The following is an 18798-nucleotide window of genomic DNA, read 5'->3' as shown; positions in this document are numbered from 1 at the left end:
GTTTGTTTCTCTATGTTCTGTTGTTCAAACCCAATAAACAGAGTTATAAAAAAAAAAGAAACTGGACTACCTATGTGAACTAGTGAAAAGTAACAATATCATAACAGCTGGGAAGTGTCCCCCGGAATGGTTTTGTTTTGAAAATCTGGAAGATTTGAATTTTCAGGGAAGGGAACCCCTGTGTCTTATGAACTATTTTGAACTCGGGGAAGGGGAAGCTGATTACAAGCCAAGAGCTGGAAGAAAATCTGAACTTTATTTTGAACACTACTCATTTTTATGCTGACATCCCTACACATTGTATACAGTTAGTTGTGAGGGCAAGTTTTGGACACAGACAGACATTTGCTTTGGACTTCCTGCCACAGACTATCCTTAGTTTTCTTTAGGTAGGGAAATCCAACATTAGCAAAGGGCAAGTAAGGCCTTACTCCATACTGCCGTTTGATTTAATAAAATGTTGTGAACCAAACTTGAACCTGTTGTCTGTGTCTACTTTGTGATACCTTCACAGTATGTGCATGGGCCCCCCGGCTGGCGCTATATCATCATTATCATCCTCAGAAATTAAATGATATTTTATTTATATCGCGCTCATAAACAAGTGTTTCAGTGCGTGACATTCCTCTGGTGGAGGAATGTCCAGATCTGGGGACAGGGGTATGTTGTGCCTGATGCAGATGATGTGCAACATTACAAAGGGGCCTGGACTATCTGCCCCACCTTCTGTGGCCTGTACATAAGCACACACCCAGACCGATGTAGGCATCTGAAACGTGCCTTCAAGAGCTTGAAGGCCCACTCGATGGTCACCCTGGTCCTCACATGGGACTTGTATGCCACTTATTGCAGCATCTAGGGATTCCTCAGGGTGGTCATCAGCCATTGTAGCAGTGGGTGTCCAGAGTCACCTACAACGGGTAAGGACACAGGCGTGAGTAATAATGCTCAGCAGTTGTGTTGTCTGTGACGGCAGAATATCAATGGTCAGTCTGTGTATGCATTTCCCATGTCTCACTGTGCCACTCTGTTTCACGTTACAGTCCTTGCATGTGTATTGCACTGCTCGGAGGGGACGTTGCATTCTGGTACCTGTAGTGCATTGCGTGTGGTTGTCCTGTTGGGTTTTAAATAGCCTGGTCAGTGACTGCTACATCTCCAGTAATTTGATACTCCTATGTGTTGTGGCCTGTGAATTGTGGGGCGCGCTGGTGGGTCCTGCATGTGCAGGGTGCACTCTGAACATGTATTTGCGACATTGTTGCACCCCCCCCCTTTGCCTGTCGTTCATGCTGCTAGGTAGATGGTATTGTACATGTACTCACCAAACATCCAGGTCCTTTGTCCTCTGGAACACTCCATCTAGGCTGGCAGTGTGCTGTTCTGAAGGACCATTGCATTGTGGGTTGATCCTGGGAATCGGGCTCAACAGTGCGTGATGGTAAGGTCGGCATCATAGGTGACCTAGACATTCAGGTAATGGAACTGCTTCCTGTTCTTGCAGACCTCCTCTGAGGCGTAGGGGCCACCAGCTTAACATTTGTGCAGTCCAATGTTGCCACCACATTGAGCATACCCACAATTGCAAAGAAGCGGGACTTGATGGTGTTGAACTGTGCCTGGGTGTGGGGAGGGTGATGTCCTGGCCCACATGGTGCAGGAGGGCTTCCAGCACTTGCACCAGCACTCTGAAGAAAGTAGGCTGCGAAATGCAGTGCAACTGGCTCACAGAGTGCTACAACGTGCCACTGGCCAGCAATTGCAGGACCGACAACAGCTTTAACAGCAGTGGTATGGCTGACATGATGCCGATCCTGCTCTCAATGTCCTCATGGATATGGGTCAGGAGATCAAGTATGGACTCTCTGTTTAGGCGGTACAGTGTTAGTATCTGCCTGTCAGTGAGGGTCCAGGGTGTGGCCCTTGTGTGAGGGATCACTGCACACCTCCGCCTCTCCACCTGCATCTCCATCATCTGATTCCTCCTCTTCCTCCTTCTCTTCTTGGCCTCCTGTTGCCTCTGCTGGTCCTCCAGCCCCCGCAGCTGTAGATTGGCATGTAGCGCCATGTTTGCAGCAATGAGTGGCAGCATGGTTGTGTTGGTAAGTGTTTTTGGGGTAGGTGTGGCCCTTTTGTACTCTTCCTGTGTGCATAGGGTGCACCTGGGTGGATTGGGTTCACCTGTGGCCTTACTTCCTTCAACTCTGTCCATTTACCGATTGCTCTGAGGTGTTGTTGTCTCCACCTTGGTTTTGCCGGTATACAATCTTGTGATATGCCGGTGACACCATTGTGCCACTATTATCGGAGCAGGTTTCCGGCGTTGCCGGTATGTTCATTGCCGGTATAACTGGATGAATTAATATTGGCACCAGTAATTCCAGCACCTGTGTCTGGCAAACTCATACTTTGCAGGACCGGTAAAGGTGCCGGTAAATGGTATTACCAGCGCTTTTACTGGGTACCGCCAAACTTGTAATGAGGCAAAATAGCCACAGCACACATTTCCCATTTACTTTTGTTATTGATAGTTAACCCCTTGTTGGGGCAATGCGATGAGCCCTTCAAGCCCAGATGCTACCCCCTCTCACCATGCACCCAGATTTTGACTGTTTGATTTGCAGGAAGAGGAGAGGGAGGGGGCAGGGAAAGAGGTCCAGGGACATCAGACACCAAAATAAACACACAGTGCTCATTTTGATGTCTGATGCAAGGAGCTACTGCGAAGCCTCAGACGAGCCACCAGTTGCTCAAAATCTACTGCTTGGAGACGCTGGGCGGCGGTAACTCTAAATCCCCATTTCCATGGAGTGTGTTAGGACTCCATGGAAATGGGGTCACTGAATCAACAGCACCGTTGGAGGAGACAGACAGACAATCAGGCTTCAGACCCAGACACAGGACGGAAACAGCACTTATTGACCCCAAGACTCAAATTCAGTCACTGAAAGATAAAGGGAAATCTGCCTTACTCCTTCTACTTGACCTATCCGCGGCATTTGATTTAGTGAACCATGAAATCCTATGCAAACACTTATCATCTGCCACACACTTCTCAGACGGAGCTAACTCTTGGATTAAATCCTTCCTTAGCAACAGATCCATGAGGGTCATTGCACCATCGGCATCAGCCGATCCTACACGAGTTACCTGCAGAGTTCCCCAAGGATCTTGCGTTCCCCCAACACTCTACAACGTATTCACCAAACCTCTATTCGATATTCTAGACTATTTGGGTGTCACGTACACTAACTATGCGGACGACACCCAGATACTCATCCCTATTTCTGGTGATTACGATGTAGAAGCAAAACATTAAATGACATCTACAGTACAATACAAATTTGGATGGCTAAACACGATTTATGTCTAAGCGACAATAAAACTGAACTACTCCTACTTGGCTCTTCCACTAAACTAAACAAACTTGGAACAACATTTAAATCCTTCAACATTGACGACAACATTATTAAAGTTGATAACAATGTGAAAACGTTAGGTATCTATATTGACTCCACTTTATCGCTCACAAGACAAACGAATGCCTTAGCGTCAGCTACATCGTACACGTGTAAGCTCATCACAGCCTGTCGTCTCTACCTATCAACTGCATAGCAGTAGCTAGAGCATTAGTACTATCGAAGTTAAACTACTACAACGCCCTCTACTTACAATACAATATTAACAAAATGCAAACTATGCAAAATAATGCAATTAGAGCTGGCTGTAACATCCCGAGGAAACGCCACATCACCACAACTAGACAAAACTTAAATTGTCTGAGTATTAAACAAAGAATAGATCTCAAATCACTCTCACTAACACACAAGTGCCTCCATAACCAGGCCCTAACTTATCTATGTGATACCTTCACACGACACGCGTCATTACGACCCACAAGAACAGCTCAATCTCATTGCATTGTAATACCATGGTTTAACCAACAACGAGCGGGCGGGATTAGCTTCCCTGTCTTGGCAGCTAATAAATTGAATTCACTCCCCAGTACCATAAAAGCAGAACCATCGTTCATGGTATTCCGTAACAAAGTTAAAGCCTGGCTTCGGGATCAGGACCACCTTGCATAGGTCGGAAATCTTAGATACGCTAGTCACATACCTATATCGATGCACGCTCTTTTGCCCCAGGGCTCGATGCACTCTACAAATAAACAAAATACAAAATACAAATACCGTTGCTAACGGTGCTTCAGTGACAACCATGCCGGTAGGGGCTGGAAAACCCAGGCGGTCAGGCCTGCCGGGGGATCCGTGGCCCCTACCGGCATTGTTGTAGTATGGTGGTCCGGAAAAAGTGCCGGTAACAACGTACCATATAATGAGGGCCAATTGTCTGCGTTCCCAGTTCGAAAAAAATGTCTGTCCTCACTTGGTATTTCCTCCATGTGGGTTTCTTCTGTATATTTTTTAAGCTTCACTTGTGATTCCTGCCTCAACCTCTGCACATTCGTAGCCAAGCTGCCAAAAAGGCACTGCGTCAGCTCTTTGGCTTGATAAGGATTAAGCAATTTCTCAACCATGTTGATGTCAGGTCAGTTGACCAAACTTTGATCACTCCAAGTCTTGATGGTGCAAAAAACTTGTTTGGTGACAGGTGACCCTGCTTTGTTTAATTTGCATTGGTTACTCTTGTACTTTGTACATTTAAATTGTACTGGGTGTCAAGGTACTTGGTCTTTTCCAGACCCTGACAGCGGCTGACATTTCATGGGGGCTGTTGTCTGAGAGGCCAAGCAAAGTGGAATTAGATGATTTAGTTCTGTGTAAGTCACACTCGCTAGATGAGCTTATCACATTTTACTTTAGAAACACTAAATGAGCAGTAGAATGATGCAGCAACAGCATATTAGGATACTGACATTCCCCAAGTTATGGTCTGAGGCGAGGTTCAGGGCCATACATTGGGGAGAGGTCATTATTTCAAGTGATCATTTCTCCTTTCAAGGTTTTTAATACTATTAGCACAATGTGCTGTCAGCAATAAACGTTTTGAGATTTGTTTGGTTTGGTTGTTATTTGTATAGCGCACAAAGCCCTGAGTCATCTAGGCGCTTAGCATAAGAATATGGTTACAGTATGTGCAATAGAACAATTATAGACCTGGTGTACATTAGGGCAGGGAAGTGCAGACATTACATACATGCTGCCTCATCACAAGTTTGACGGTAACCCTTAAATGCGGCGGTAACGCTATTACTTTGACCTGGGGGCAAATCCACCACGATTTAGCCAATTTTTGTCGCTATTACCACCGGTGGTATTACCGCAGGCGGCAATAGCGACGAACATTCCCCATTAGGCCCAATGAGGAATGGGACATTCCCAAATTGGCCCAATAGGGAATGGGGACTTACCGCTAATAGCGCCAGGGGTTTGGCGGTAGGGCTAATAGCCCCAGCAGTAAAACCGCTGGGGTTAGCGCCCAACTCCTGATGAGGCCCATGGTAAAGCTTTGCTTCTTGTGTATGAGCAACAAATTGCATGACTAGTAGAGAGCATATGTACTTGAGCAAGCTCGACTTTTGTTACGGGGAGCTGTATCGGGTACATATAAAGTCATAATAGGTACAAAGAATATATACTTGGGCAAGCTCGCCTCTTGGTTTCTGGCAGTGAAATATTTATTTTTACTTCATTAGTAATTAAAGTACACAAAATGTGTTAGTAAATGAAATGTGGTTTTAACATAGTCTCTAGTACACTGAATAGAAAGCTGCACTTTGGGCCTTGGGATGTAACATGCTGTGTCTCTGCACCAAAACACCCAATGCCTGAATATGCCCAAACACCATTATTCTGAACCTGTACAATGAACAATGTCATTAATATTTCGTGTACTAAGGTAGTATTCTTCTGTTTACTTCTGACCCGCCCTCATGTCTGCAATCAACGCCATCAATATTTGGGTATGTGACTGATAACATACTTACACATCTCGAATTTATTCTTTACTTTACTTTGAACATAATATGTGTCACAAATTTGTTTATGTATTTTTATCATTATTTTTCCATTAATCACCTTTACATTACTATGTTTTTCCTGTATGAACATAATGTCAGCCTTGAGAACGACTTGTAGTCGGAACACGTGTCGGCTGACTTCCTATGGACATGACTAATACATTTTGAATGATGTTTAAGTCTTGAATGTGACATATATTTGACTGAATTTTGGGAAGAGCGCGATTTTGCATGTCATCCCACACTGATCAGTTACCAATTCCACGTTATTAGTGGGTTCCTGGACCTGACATTTGCTACGCAGCTCAATCCCATCACCAAAGTTAAGTGTACAAAGCGCATGTACAAGCCTTACCCACTAACTATACCATATACAGTTTTAACATGATCTGTCATTAGGTCCAATGTTAAAGTGGTTTCCTTTACAAAAACGAAAGGCGTGTTCCACGTTTTAGATTTCACTTTGGTGTGCTAAATTAGGCTGGAGTAGAATGATAGAAACATTGCTGGGAAGATGCATCTGTTGTTTCCCTGGCTGCTTCTGAAGTCAGAATGTCTGGAATGCAGTCAATTGTATAGCCTTGTAGACTGAGGGAGGGTCATTATTCACCTTGGGCCCTACGTCGGGGAAGGGTCATTATCCCAAGCGATAATGACCCCTCCAGAGGTCTCTAAGAATATTAGCACATGGTGCTAGTAGGAATTACATGTCTTGGAGTTTTGGTGAAAATAAAAAATGTTTACTTTTATTTATTTATTATTTATAAAGACTAAGTGCTAAGACAATCAATCCTGGAGGCATTAGAGCGCTAACAGGACAAACAAAACAAATAACATTAACCTAACAGAACGTGGCAGACAGAAGACGCAACTGAGAGGTAAGCAGGAATGTTAATTTAAATAGGAGTCTTCGAAGCATGCTTGAAGCAGTGCAGAGAGACACAGCCCCTCAAATCAGGAAGTAGAGCATTCCAGCATTTCGGTCCTGAGTAATGGAAGGCACACTGACTCACCAACGGTAGTTTAGATCTTGGCACATAAAGGAGATGGGTATTGTTCAATCTCAACATTCTGCAAGAAGGCAACCAGGTCAGCCGATCTGAGAGATAAGATGGACTTTGACCATGGAAGCATTTGTGTGTCAGGGGGAAAGCATGAAAAGTGATCCTTGCATCCAATGGCAACCAATGCGACGCTCTCCTGGCCTCCGAAATGTGTTCTCTCTTGCCCATGTTTTAGTAGTCTCAGTCTTAAAAGTATCAATCTCAAGCATTGTTCTCTCAAAGTTAGTACATTACTAGCAATGTTCTCCCTGATCATCTCTATCTTTTTAACCATAGCCCCCTGAATTGCCATGCACCAAGCCTTGTCCTTAATATGTTTTATTGTTGATGGACATGGGGTTTCAAGTTCTTTAAGTATTTTAGAGAGCTCTCTAGTGTCCAAGCTAGCATTCTCAATCCTGTCATGATATACTGTATTTTTGGCCTGGATAATGGTGGACTTCTAAGTCTTTGCTGTTTTAGTATATATTTCTCTGTTCTCAGCAGAATTTAATTTAAGCATTCGGCTACCTTTAATTCATGAGTTTCTGGGGAGAACCAGGGTTTAGAGTTCCTTTTAAAGACATACCAGGTTTTTTGGTGGGCAACCTGGTCCACAGCTCGAGATAGAGTCTCTTGATGGACATCAGCAATCTCCTCAGCTGTCTCATAATTGACAACATTTTCGGAGAGAGATGCCACAAGGGGAATAGCCCCAGGAGTTAGCATCAGCACATTTCTGGACATAATCGTAATTCTTTCCGGTTTAGCCTTATATAGCTGTATGATAGATACAATGTTAAAATGGATGAAACTGTGATCCGACCATGGACACGGGACAAGATCTTCTTTATTGACATTGTAACTGGTAAGCTAGTCCAGCATCCTCCCTTTAATATGTGTTGGATCTAAGACATGATTTTGTAAACCCCAAGTCATTTAAAGAGGACTTGACCCCAACTGCAACAGAATCTGAGCTGCCCGACAGCCATAGATTAAAATCACATAGGACCACGTATTTAGATGTTGGCTTAAGCATCGGAATCAGCATGTCACAAAATTGAACATGGAATTCAGACATGGCAGAGGGCAGACGATACAAGAGTGTGAGTAAAGTAAATAGACAAACTCCATTAGTAAGTTAAATATGGTTTCATTTTGTAGTATTTAAATAACATGGTTGTCTTCATAAGTTAAACAACTTAGTTGAACTGGCACAGGTTTAACATGAGCATGCACTAGGTGTCATGTAAACGTTTATGGTTTCTTTTCAAGGAAATGAAAGCATTTCCAATGTTTTATCTTTTTCTTTTGTGTCTTAAAGAGCATGTTGCAGCAACATACAACAATAAATAAAAATACCCTTTAGCAACATCATCACAATCAGAGTGTTGACATATTTATCATTATTAAATGTTCATGTGCATAGACCTAGTATCTTAGGAACCTTTCTTGCAGGAAAGGCACTCTCATCCATTGACCTATTATCTTCCTCAGCTCAGCTGTGAAAAACCCTCCTTAATCGATCCAGCCTTACTAAAGGATCGCACAAAACAAGAGCCCGAATGGAACTCATTATTTTTTTCTGAATCCAGATCTGAAGGAGAATAATATAAAACCACAACTAATAATCCTAAAATGGCATCACTTGAAGAGGCCTTAGCAAGATTAGCAGATCATCAGATACAGGCCGACAATAGATTACAAAATGGTTTACAACGGCTAGTAAGAGAGATCTAACATTCCACAGTGGGTCCTACAACCCTACAATGAAGGGGATGATTAAGGAAATATTTTCCTGAATTTTGAAAGATCGGCCACTCAATTCCATTGGGGAGATGAGTTGAAATTGTGTTATCTAGTTCCATTACTAAAAGGGGAACTCCAAACTTCATATCAGCTACTAAACCTTCCTGGAACAGATACTGTTACTGAAATTAAAGAAGGTCTATTACAAAGGGTAGGACAAACCAGTAATCTTTACAGACAAAAACTCAGGAACATCAAATTAAACCCAGGAGAAACACCTGTGGAGTTCGGAGAACGAATTAAGAATACAATTTCCTTGTGGTTGGCTAAAGAAAATTACCTGAGGTAATCGAAATACTGACTATATAACAATTTGTTAATCCTTTCCTCCTTTCTTACAAAGAGCCATGTTACAATTCAATAAACCTACACTGACCTTGTCTATTGAGACCACCAACATTTTTTAGATGACAATCGTCACTTTTCACTCATTACACCAAAATGATTTGATGTCCTTCTCGCCCTACCCATTCTCAACAAGCCCAAACTGGAGCCCCTACTAAACCCATGGAACCCATAAATAGAGAAAGAGAAAATGTAGACAGAAGAACAGAATTTAAAGGTAGAGAAGACATGAAGAGAGAGGAGATTAAACCTAGTAAACCTTTGCCACCTATATGTTTTTCTTGTAAAGATCCAGGGCACTTGGCAAGAAATTGCCCACAAAATAAAAAGCAAGAGCCAATGGAAATTGGATGTTTACTATGAGAAGAAGAATGTGGGAGGGAGGGGGCGTATGAAGAAATTGAGACCCGAAGTGCCTGTTTTTGTGGGAAAACATCCAATTCTACTAATGAACCAGCGTTAGTGAATGGGATTCCTGTACAAGCATTCGTAGATACTGGGAGTAAACAAACAGCCATTAGATCTGATCTCATAGCTTCAGAAAATCTTAGACAAGCAACCTTGGTGAGGGTTACATGTGTCAATGGAGATCAAGAGGTTTATCCCAAAATACCCATCCCCATCCAAATAAGAGGCACTCATAATATTGTTCGATCTGCCATTATACCAGGTCTCCCCGAAGAGGTGATTATTGGTACAGACATCCCAGAATTTTCCTCTCTAATACATGAAATTCACACACATCTTCCGGTATTTTCCCCTTTTTCCAACTGGCGAAAGGACCCCTTTCTTCATACATCAAACCCCTGGAACTGGTTGGTTAAAACCCCCCGAGGATTATTTTTAAAAAAAGGCCCAACTTATCGTCTCCACCAATTAGCCCTTGGGGAAGCTGGTGCCATAGGAGAAGGGTATGTGAGAAACCTGAAGGTGCTCCCACATTTACTCCTCAGGGATCTTCTGTTCAGGTGGCCAGGGAAGAGCCATCACTTTTGGATCCCACCCTGGGGTGGACAAGCGAGGGAGGATGGTATCAGGTAATATTTTCGCCAGCAAAAATATCGCCGAACATATGGTCGTCGGGAACTGCCATAGGCGATATTTTTGGTGGGGAAAATATTAGGTGCAGGGGTTGCGGAGGTGTCCCCCGCACATAAAAAAAATGATGCAGGGGTTGCGGGGGTGTTCCCCGCAGGGTCCATGTGTTATTTTCACTGCAAAAATATGGTGATATTTTTGCTGCGAAAATATCACATGGAACTGGGAGGATCACCTGGGTGAAGGGTCCTCGGGGATTGGGGGAGAGCACCTGAGGGTGAGACATAGTATCCCCCTTTTCCTAACACTGACCTACCATACCCTTCTTCAGCCTTTATGGGAAACATACAATCCCAACCCTAACTCCTCATTCACCCCTACCTGGAACTGAGACAAAGAAGAGGAGACTAGGAGTAATGCATACTTCCTATGGGAAACACCACTCTAGTACTGGGACGAAGAAGAGGGGTATGCAGGAATCCACTAATGTAGGTCAGGCATGTCCCAGTAATTGGGGATGTTGTAGTCAGGCAATATCAGCCAACAAGACACATCTGAGGCCCCATGACAGGGCTCAGGTGTATAAAAGATGGAGCCCAAATTCATGTGAGCAGAGAAAGCTGCTTTCGTGAAACGAGACCAGGAGGTCGGAAGACCTGCGATGATCCCGCAGATGCCTGCAGGGCCTGGAGCAAATGAGTCGTGTGGTGGGTGCAGGACCGGGAGCTCATGAAATGGAAGGAGGACAGCTGGAGCTGTCATACTGCTGAGAAGCAGAACGGCTGCAATCCACAGCCACTGTGGAGGCCGGCGTGTGCAAGAAAGTGCCCAGCAAGCAACCGGAAAGAAGGCGGTCTGTATCCCAGCTGTCAGGAAGGTGAGCGGGAGGAGCAACAGTGCCGCAGGAGAGAGGCAAAGAGCCGGTGAGGATCAGAGGACATAAAAACACTGGAGCGCTGCCAGTGAACCGCAGGCAAGTAGCGGTTTGTGAAACTAAGTGAAACTGACCTATATTGAATAACGAACCAAACGGAAAGTACTGTATGAAGGAAATCATTGTGCTCTAGCACCTTTAAGCATCTTTGTGCTATATGGAATTACCAATAAAATGTCTCAGACCAAATAACCAGACAAACTCAAGGAAGATGGTAAAATACTGCTTTTATCTCAATGAAGGAAAGCAGGGTTAATCGCCATTCATCAAATCAATGTATGCAGGATCACAATACTTCTTGGTTATACTTACTTTATATAATGCTGGATGCAGCATCTATGACGTCAGCCTACGTGACATATTACAAAAACCTATCGAGGGGTGGGACATACATGGGTGTTAGTCTCTAATTGGAGGCCCCTTGTCTGTAGGACAAGCCTTGAGCTACTTCTACATATGTAGTATACTGATTACAGCAGAGAGTATGGCAGCAGAATAGTACTTTGCAACATTGTTTGTAAAAGTGAATGGCAGGCTTTTCTGATTGGTTGGCAACACAAATCCAACCTTGAACATTCGGCTCGCTAGCAGCATGTACATAGAAACGAAACCCAGGTGCTTTGAGATATGTCAACTCTCCCCTTGTTTTCCCAATTAGTCTACCATCTCTCATCGGTAGGCCTCATGCTAGTGTCTTCTGTTTGAAGATTGACCTTGTCAGTCTGCACTGTCTTGGAACATTCAAGGGAGTATAGGCACACAATTATCTTAGTTTCAAGCCTGATGAATAGCCCTTTTTTTGCAAGCTCTTCATCGCGTGTTAAGAGACCACAAATGTGTTCATTTCGACAGTGTATTAACACTATTTATGCAATTATATTGGGTTCAGTTTCTCTTCTTGGCCTTTAGAGACATGCTCACTCTTTCCCATACAAACTTTATACAATTTTGATTGTCCAATACTTGGCATCTGTAAATGTACTTGGTCCTTCTAATCTTCAGAGATATGTCCTTCGCACATGATCTACTCGTTGGACTCCCTTCGTACCTTGCCTCCATCTCTCGAAATAGCATCTTTTATCCAAGGCCAATGTACTCCTCTATTTAGCAAAGGAAAAACAGCCTCTTCATCGCCTTTTTACTTTGACCCTGGGCTTGTATTTTAAGGTAGCTGCGATGATTGACATAAGCCATTATCCATTTTCTTCTAATGGTCGTCCTAAACGTTAAATATGTAACTCTTATAAGCAAGCTTCTATATGTTCTTTCTACCTTGCGTTAAAGCCTATTTACAGTTATTGACCAGTGAGTCACTTCATTCTTCTTTGTGTTCTTGATTACTATATCATTGGGTACATGTTTCTCTTAGTGTTCCAGTTACATCATCATCCTTAAGTATTTTCATATTGATTCAGTATAAGTTCTCATATCTTCTTTATAACATTCTTTTGCTGCCATCGAAGTTGGTTTTTAACGTACATCCATTCTGTTTATGGCTGCATTTTGACAGCTCGGCAAAGAGCATCCTTCTTGGTAACATTCCTCTATTATATCAGCTTGTGGGTACACTCTAAATGGTTGCCTGAGTGCATATTGTCTCTCATATGCTCGACGTGGTACAGGATTATTGCAAGGTTCCCACTTTTGGCTCTTTGTCTGTCATTTCCGGAAGCACCTTAAAACCCTCCTCTTTGCTTCTGCTTTCTCTCCCCCTCTCCCCTGCTGAATTCCTGGCTGATACTAAGTCTGCACTGGTTACCTGGCCACCCTTCTGATCTCGGGCCTAAACCCTGCCAGTTGCACGCCTGCACTGCCTCCCTGGCAACCCCTGCACCTGGGGACTGTTGTCTCTATCCCTACAGTCCCCTCACCAGAACCTCATCTGCACTCACTCTGCACTTGCCACCTGCTGGCCATTCTTTTATTTATCTTGTTTATTTATTATCCCATGTACTGCACTTTCCCCTCCTCCTTCCCCCGCATTTTTCCTTTTTCCTCCCTCCCTTGCACTTGCGCGATCTGAATGACATCTGGCCCAGTAACATCGTTGTCTGTCTTCCCTCTGTTCCCCCTCCCTTGCCTTGTCGCGCCTTGAAACACTTGTGTATAGGCGCGTTATGAATGCCATATCATATCATTCCAGTGGGATGGTGATAAGGGGGCAGAGACCGTGGAGAAGGTGTCCACCTGCTCCTCTTCATTATGCAACATTGAGTATCGAACTGAACGGAAAGTACTATTTGAATGAACTTACACAATATTGAATCCTGAACAAAATGGAAAGTACTTTGTTAAAATCTAAAGCAAGATATATGATCTACCAAATGAACATTGGGAAAATAAGCTGACAAGGAATGACAGACTGGGTGCAAGCAGCATCATGAACAGAACCAAAAGCAAACAGGTTAATAAACCAATGTGGAAAAGACTTACAAATCTATGGGAAAAGCAAAAGACTGACATGCAAGGATGTTACTGCTACTAAAGAGAATATAAGTGTGAATTGAGAGGCCTGGAGCAGAACAGGCTGTGAAGGAGTTACACAGGGCCAAGGGGGTACTTATGGTTGCCCGACCTGTAAAAGGTGGACTGTGTGGTCTGATAACTGCACCAGAACCTGTGAGTTCCTGACTGTGAAGATCACAAACATTGCTAATCGAATCAAGGAGAAACGCACAGCTCTTGGTTGCATGACCTGTGATGGGTGGACTGTGTGGTCTGACAACTGTACCCAGGCCAGGGAGCCCTAAATGGTGACAGGCAAGAGACTTTTTGAAGGAGCCACAGTGAAGTGTGGATGGAAGCCAGAAGGCAGGTCAAGTGGACCTATTGTTTTCTTATAAGGAAAATACTACAGTGCAATCTTGGGGAAGGGAATGCCAAGAATTATAAAGAACTGAGAAACGCTGTCTTGGGGAAGGGAACCTCAAGACCATATTTTGTGTGAACTATGCCAGATTGGAACTGTTTTGAACTTGTGAGAGTACCTATACTGAAGACAACTGAGGCTTTACTTTTTAACACTATTTTGTTGCTAAGCAAAACCCCACACCATGTTTAATTCTAGATGCAAGCATTGGTTTTGACACAGACCAACTTTTCAGTTGGATTTATAGACACAGACTTCCCTTAGTTTTATTTAGAAAGGAAAATTCCCACCACAGTTATAGGGCAAGTTAGGCGTTACACCATCCTGATCCTTAATAAATACTTTGATATTACATTTTACTGTTGTCTGTGTCATCTCTTAATACCATGCCTGACTCACAAGTGTTGGCGTGCCATTGTAAACCATTGGTGAGCAGAGCCCTTTAACTATAGTTACAAAAGGTGACGTTTCCCTCCCACTCTCCCAACCTTCTGTCTCAAGACTCTGTTGCTTCCATACCCACCATTCCACAAGGACAATGCTCACTGCACGGCTCTGAACAACACAATCTCGAACTGTTTTCTTTTGGGGCTGATTTACAAAGCTAAAGAAATAGTGTAAGTTACACTTCCACCAAAAAATGGCTTATGTTATACTTATACTTTTTTTGTTTGAGCTTAGTAAATGTAGTCTTACTTAAGCCACTTATTTAGCTTAGTAAATAAGCCACTTTTGTTTCTAACCTTCTTTTAACCTGTTTTTCTGATTTTGCCGTGGGAGTTAGGGGTGTAACATATGTTTCAGGCTCTGCTTCGGGCCCCTCTCTCGGGTGTGGACTGATAACACGTGTTACAGCCCTCTGCTGCTCAAGGGCTGTAATGCCTCATTAGACATCCTGGGTGAAAATGATAAGGCTATCCTGAAAGGGAAAAAACAAGCTTTTATCCAGCACAACTCAGTAGCATGCAAATTCCTCAGCCAAGGAGCAGCTACTGAAAAGGCCTGCCTTAAAATGTAGCAAGTGTCAGTAGAAGAATATTCAGGCACAATTATAATTGCATATAGATATTGTTGTGCCTCAATGTAGAGACTAACTAATTTTCATACCCTCCCTCCTTTGGGTATCTAAAGAGGAGAAAGGCAGGAAAAAATATGCAATGCTTTAGTCTTCCCTATCTGATTTGTCGCTCAGGCATGCAAAAGGGTGCACATTTTCTTTCTTTACTAAAGAAGTTCAGTTAATATCAAATCCTGTAAAAACTACTTACGTTTCCTCGTTGAAACAATGGGCGGCTGTCACAACCCAATATTCACTCACTATGGCACCACCGCAAAAGAACTTTGTATGGGATAATACTGCCGCCTGCCACGGGAATTCTTCCAATGAATCATTTTGTACATCAATATCTTGTAGTCGAGAATAGTTCTGTTGTATGCCACAATCTTAAAATAGGGTAGAGAAAGAGAAAATATAGAAATTATGTAGTGCTAACTGCATTTGGCTTCATTCTCTGAGGTCTATCCAGTCACTTCCTTCTTCACAAATGTTTTCTCTAGTGGTACACAACATATCTCACATTAGTCAGTCATTCAACCTGACCAATACGTTGCTGAACATACTTTACTTCAAATTAAGGATTTAGTGAATTTGTTATCATCAAATGAAATGGGGCAGTTGAGCAAGGTGGCCTCTCCTTTGCAGTACAGTAATGTCTGAAGCTACCAGATTGTTGGAAAGAACTGGACTGCCACCTTTCAAGAGAAAAACAAAAGAATGACTATTCCAGTTATAATTGTATCTAAACCAAATCTGTATAAGCCAATGTTTATTAAGTGTTAGTATTTGTTCTTGCTGGGTAGCCATGAGCATCTGTGTTTTTGTTACACAATCTTAAAGCAATTCACAGTAGCAGCGCTCGGACATGTGTTTCGGCCAAAAGTTCTTTTTCATGGTCCTCTTTGAAAAATTATTCAGTCTATGCTCACAAATTATTTTAAGGTGAAAGACATAAAAACAGAAAGAAATACCTAAGCCTCAAAAAGGAATCAATAAAATGTGCAATGCCAAGTGATCAAAGTACTCATATGAGTGCTCAATTGAAAATAAATAATCAGACTAATAAGTTAAAGTTCACAGTCTGTGGTCAAAACAGATGTACAAAACACTGCTCTTCTTTTCTCAAGGAAAGTCTTAAGGAAAATCAAAAACATGACGCTATTAAAACCATCAAACAAATATAACACTAAAGGGTTTGTAATAAAGCAACACAGTACGTCTTAAGTGATATGAATGAAAGCACCCTGAAGGTGGTCAATACACATTGAAATTCACAAAACTGACTTAAAAAGTGAAAAAAATATAGTTTCCTTTTCCCCAATATACCTAAAAAGCTTCAGTCATATTGAAAGTAAAATAGAAAGGGCTGTGCAAATATTGTATAAAGAATGTCTTCTATATTCATGCTGCTTAACAGAAATGCCTTAATGTTTATGATTGACACTTTTTGTACACACTGTTGAAAAACAATCTATTCTCTTTTTAACAAGTAGCTGAAATGTTAATGTGTATTGAACTGGCATGCAGTACTTTCATTCATTGGCAGACAATAAGAGGTTTTCACTGAAACAGGCAATACAAATGCATAGAAAGAAACGATGCATATCCATCCAAAACGCCTGTTTACCAACCAAGCCATGACAGCAAGCAACGTACAGCTATATATCTTTAACTGGGATGCCAACGTGGGTTATGTCTTTATTTCTCACAGCACAACCACATGGTTGATATTTTACCCAAAGGGAGTGAGCCAGTCCTGCATGTCCACTTGAAACTGCTATTAAAGCTGGGCTTGCCCACCGACTGTACTCTATAGAAGCAAAGGTTCCACATACTTGCACAAATTCCCAGCAAGGAGCCTTTGCTGGACCACCTCCCATCTGATTCACCAACACGTTTTCAGCACCAAAAACAGGAAGCAGGTCTTTAGAAGCCCAGAGTCCCATACTCTGCAATCCACTGAACAGTACCTGTGGGCTCTACCAAACTATTGTTTAAACTTCTCAGTAACAGGGCTCCCTGAACTGGCTGAAAGGGGATGTTTTGCCACGTTTAATGAATAGCAATCATTTGGGTTTTCACTATGAAACATTATGCAAAGTATCTCCACATAAAGTACGTCTATGTAAATGATTCCTGTTGTGTATGTTCTTGCAACATGACTGGAGTTGACTGTGTTTGTATTCTGTGCTTATGACAATCCATCCTTACTCCCTGAAGATTTTACTCTTAGTATTAAGTTGTGAGAACAATATAACAAATGGAATAATAACGTCTGAAATTCTCAATATTGTTATGTACCAGTTCCAAGTGCTTGTCAATTCATGTGGTTTTAGCGTCTGTGCCTGATTCCTGAAAAAACCTGTATACCCTGGTACGTCAAAAACATACAAACGTGTTTCCCTTTTTTGTGTTTAAAGGTTTTTATTTAGATCAAATCTTACAAGGCACAACAAAGACATTTAATATAGCGTGTCCACATAAAGTATAAAGAGGTAACAGTATAATATTTAACCTTTGAGAAACAATAAGGCCTTGAATGAATGTAAATTAAATGATAACTAAGATTCGGATTTTTAAAATAGAGGGGGTACATGCAAAGATTTACGAGCAAAGACATGACATAACAAAAACAGGACATACAAAGAAGGAATGTTGAGTTCAAGGAAGGGAGAAGGGAGAGAGTGTGTGACAAGTATTAGATAAATGACTGATTAAACCACTGATGTTTGCGCAAGAAATTCGATGCAGGGTTTCCATTTAAGTTTGTGCTTACATAATAGAAATATAGTAGAGGCATTACAACTTTCGAGCCTATGAATATTGCATATAACATTCCACCAAAGTTTGTAATGAAGTTTTTCTAAATTGTTCCAGTTGAATGAAATTGTTCTAATAGCCAACATAATAAGTAGATCAAACAAAAAATGTCATGTCAACAGGTAATAGCTTGAATAATAGCACTTCCAGCAAAAATGACCTGAGGACAGAAGTGAATTGAAATATTGAACATGTTTTTGATAGTTTTCCAAATATGAATCCAGAAAGACAAAACAAATTTACAGTCAAGAGACATATGCTTAAAGGATCCTGGGGAGTGTAAACAGATCCAACAATTATCATTTGATAAAAGGACACATTTGAAATGATGTAGAGGAGTAATACAAATTCTGTGATGGAAGAAGAACATTGTAGTATGGTTGCTGAAGGTGTAACTCTAGATATATGATTCCAAACTTTAGGCCATCCCAGTTTATTATCCAATAGCATGTAGTCTTGTTGCCAGGCTGAGAAGCAGTCTTGCAATATACTAGAGGAAGAATTTTGTCAAAGAGTTTTGTAGTACAAAGCAGCAGAAATCACTGATTTATAAAGAGATTGTAGCCTTTTAGCATTTGGAGAGGTGGTTTTATTAATAAGAGAGTCATAGTTTTCCACAATGGTATTAATAATAGAGACAGATTGCTGCAGAAATGAGAGAGGAATGGGAGAGGAACATTAAATCTATCAATAAGTATATAGAAATTAATTGGGACACCATGAGCAATCAATTCATCAAGATACTTAATGCCCAGAGAGAGAGAGCCACAGCCTCCAAAAAAGTAACTTATTGTTGATTCTAATTAGAGGGTTAAACCAAATATAAGATGAAATGTATTGGTTGGACTCAGTATTTGGGGGGAATAAATACCTTCTTAAGTAGCGTGCAGATAAAATGGT

At 41.9% G+C, this 18798-nt stretch overlaps 1 protein-coding gene across 1 annotated transcript in view; it reads right to left on the bottom strand.

Moving 5' to 3' along the window:
• Positions 1-15450, bottom strand: part of LOC138468504 (serine protease 55-like) — a 292779-nt gene extending 277329 nt beyond the window's left edge. Inside the window, exon 1 of the mRNA XM_069609010.1 lies at positions 15290-15450. The gene's annotated coding sequence lies outside the window, so the exon portion shown is untranslated. The remainder of the gene's footprint in view (positions 1-15289) is intronic.
• Between the last annotated feature and the right edge of the window lie 3348 nt (positions 15451-18798).

Source organism: Ambystoma mexicanum, chromosome 4q, assembly GCF_040938575.1.
Source record: "Ambystoma mexicanum isolate Mex_15411 chromosome 4q, UKY_AmexF1_1, whole genome shotgun sequence".
NCBI lineage: Eukaryota > Metazoa > Chordata > Amphibia > Caudata > Ambystomatidae > Ambystoma > Ambystoma mexicanum.
The sequence above is the reverse complement of the archived record's forward strand: the minus strand, read 5'-3'. Positions and strand labels throughout refer to the sequence as shown.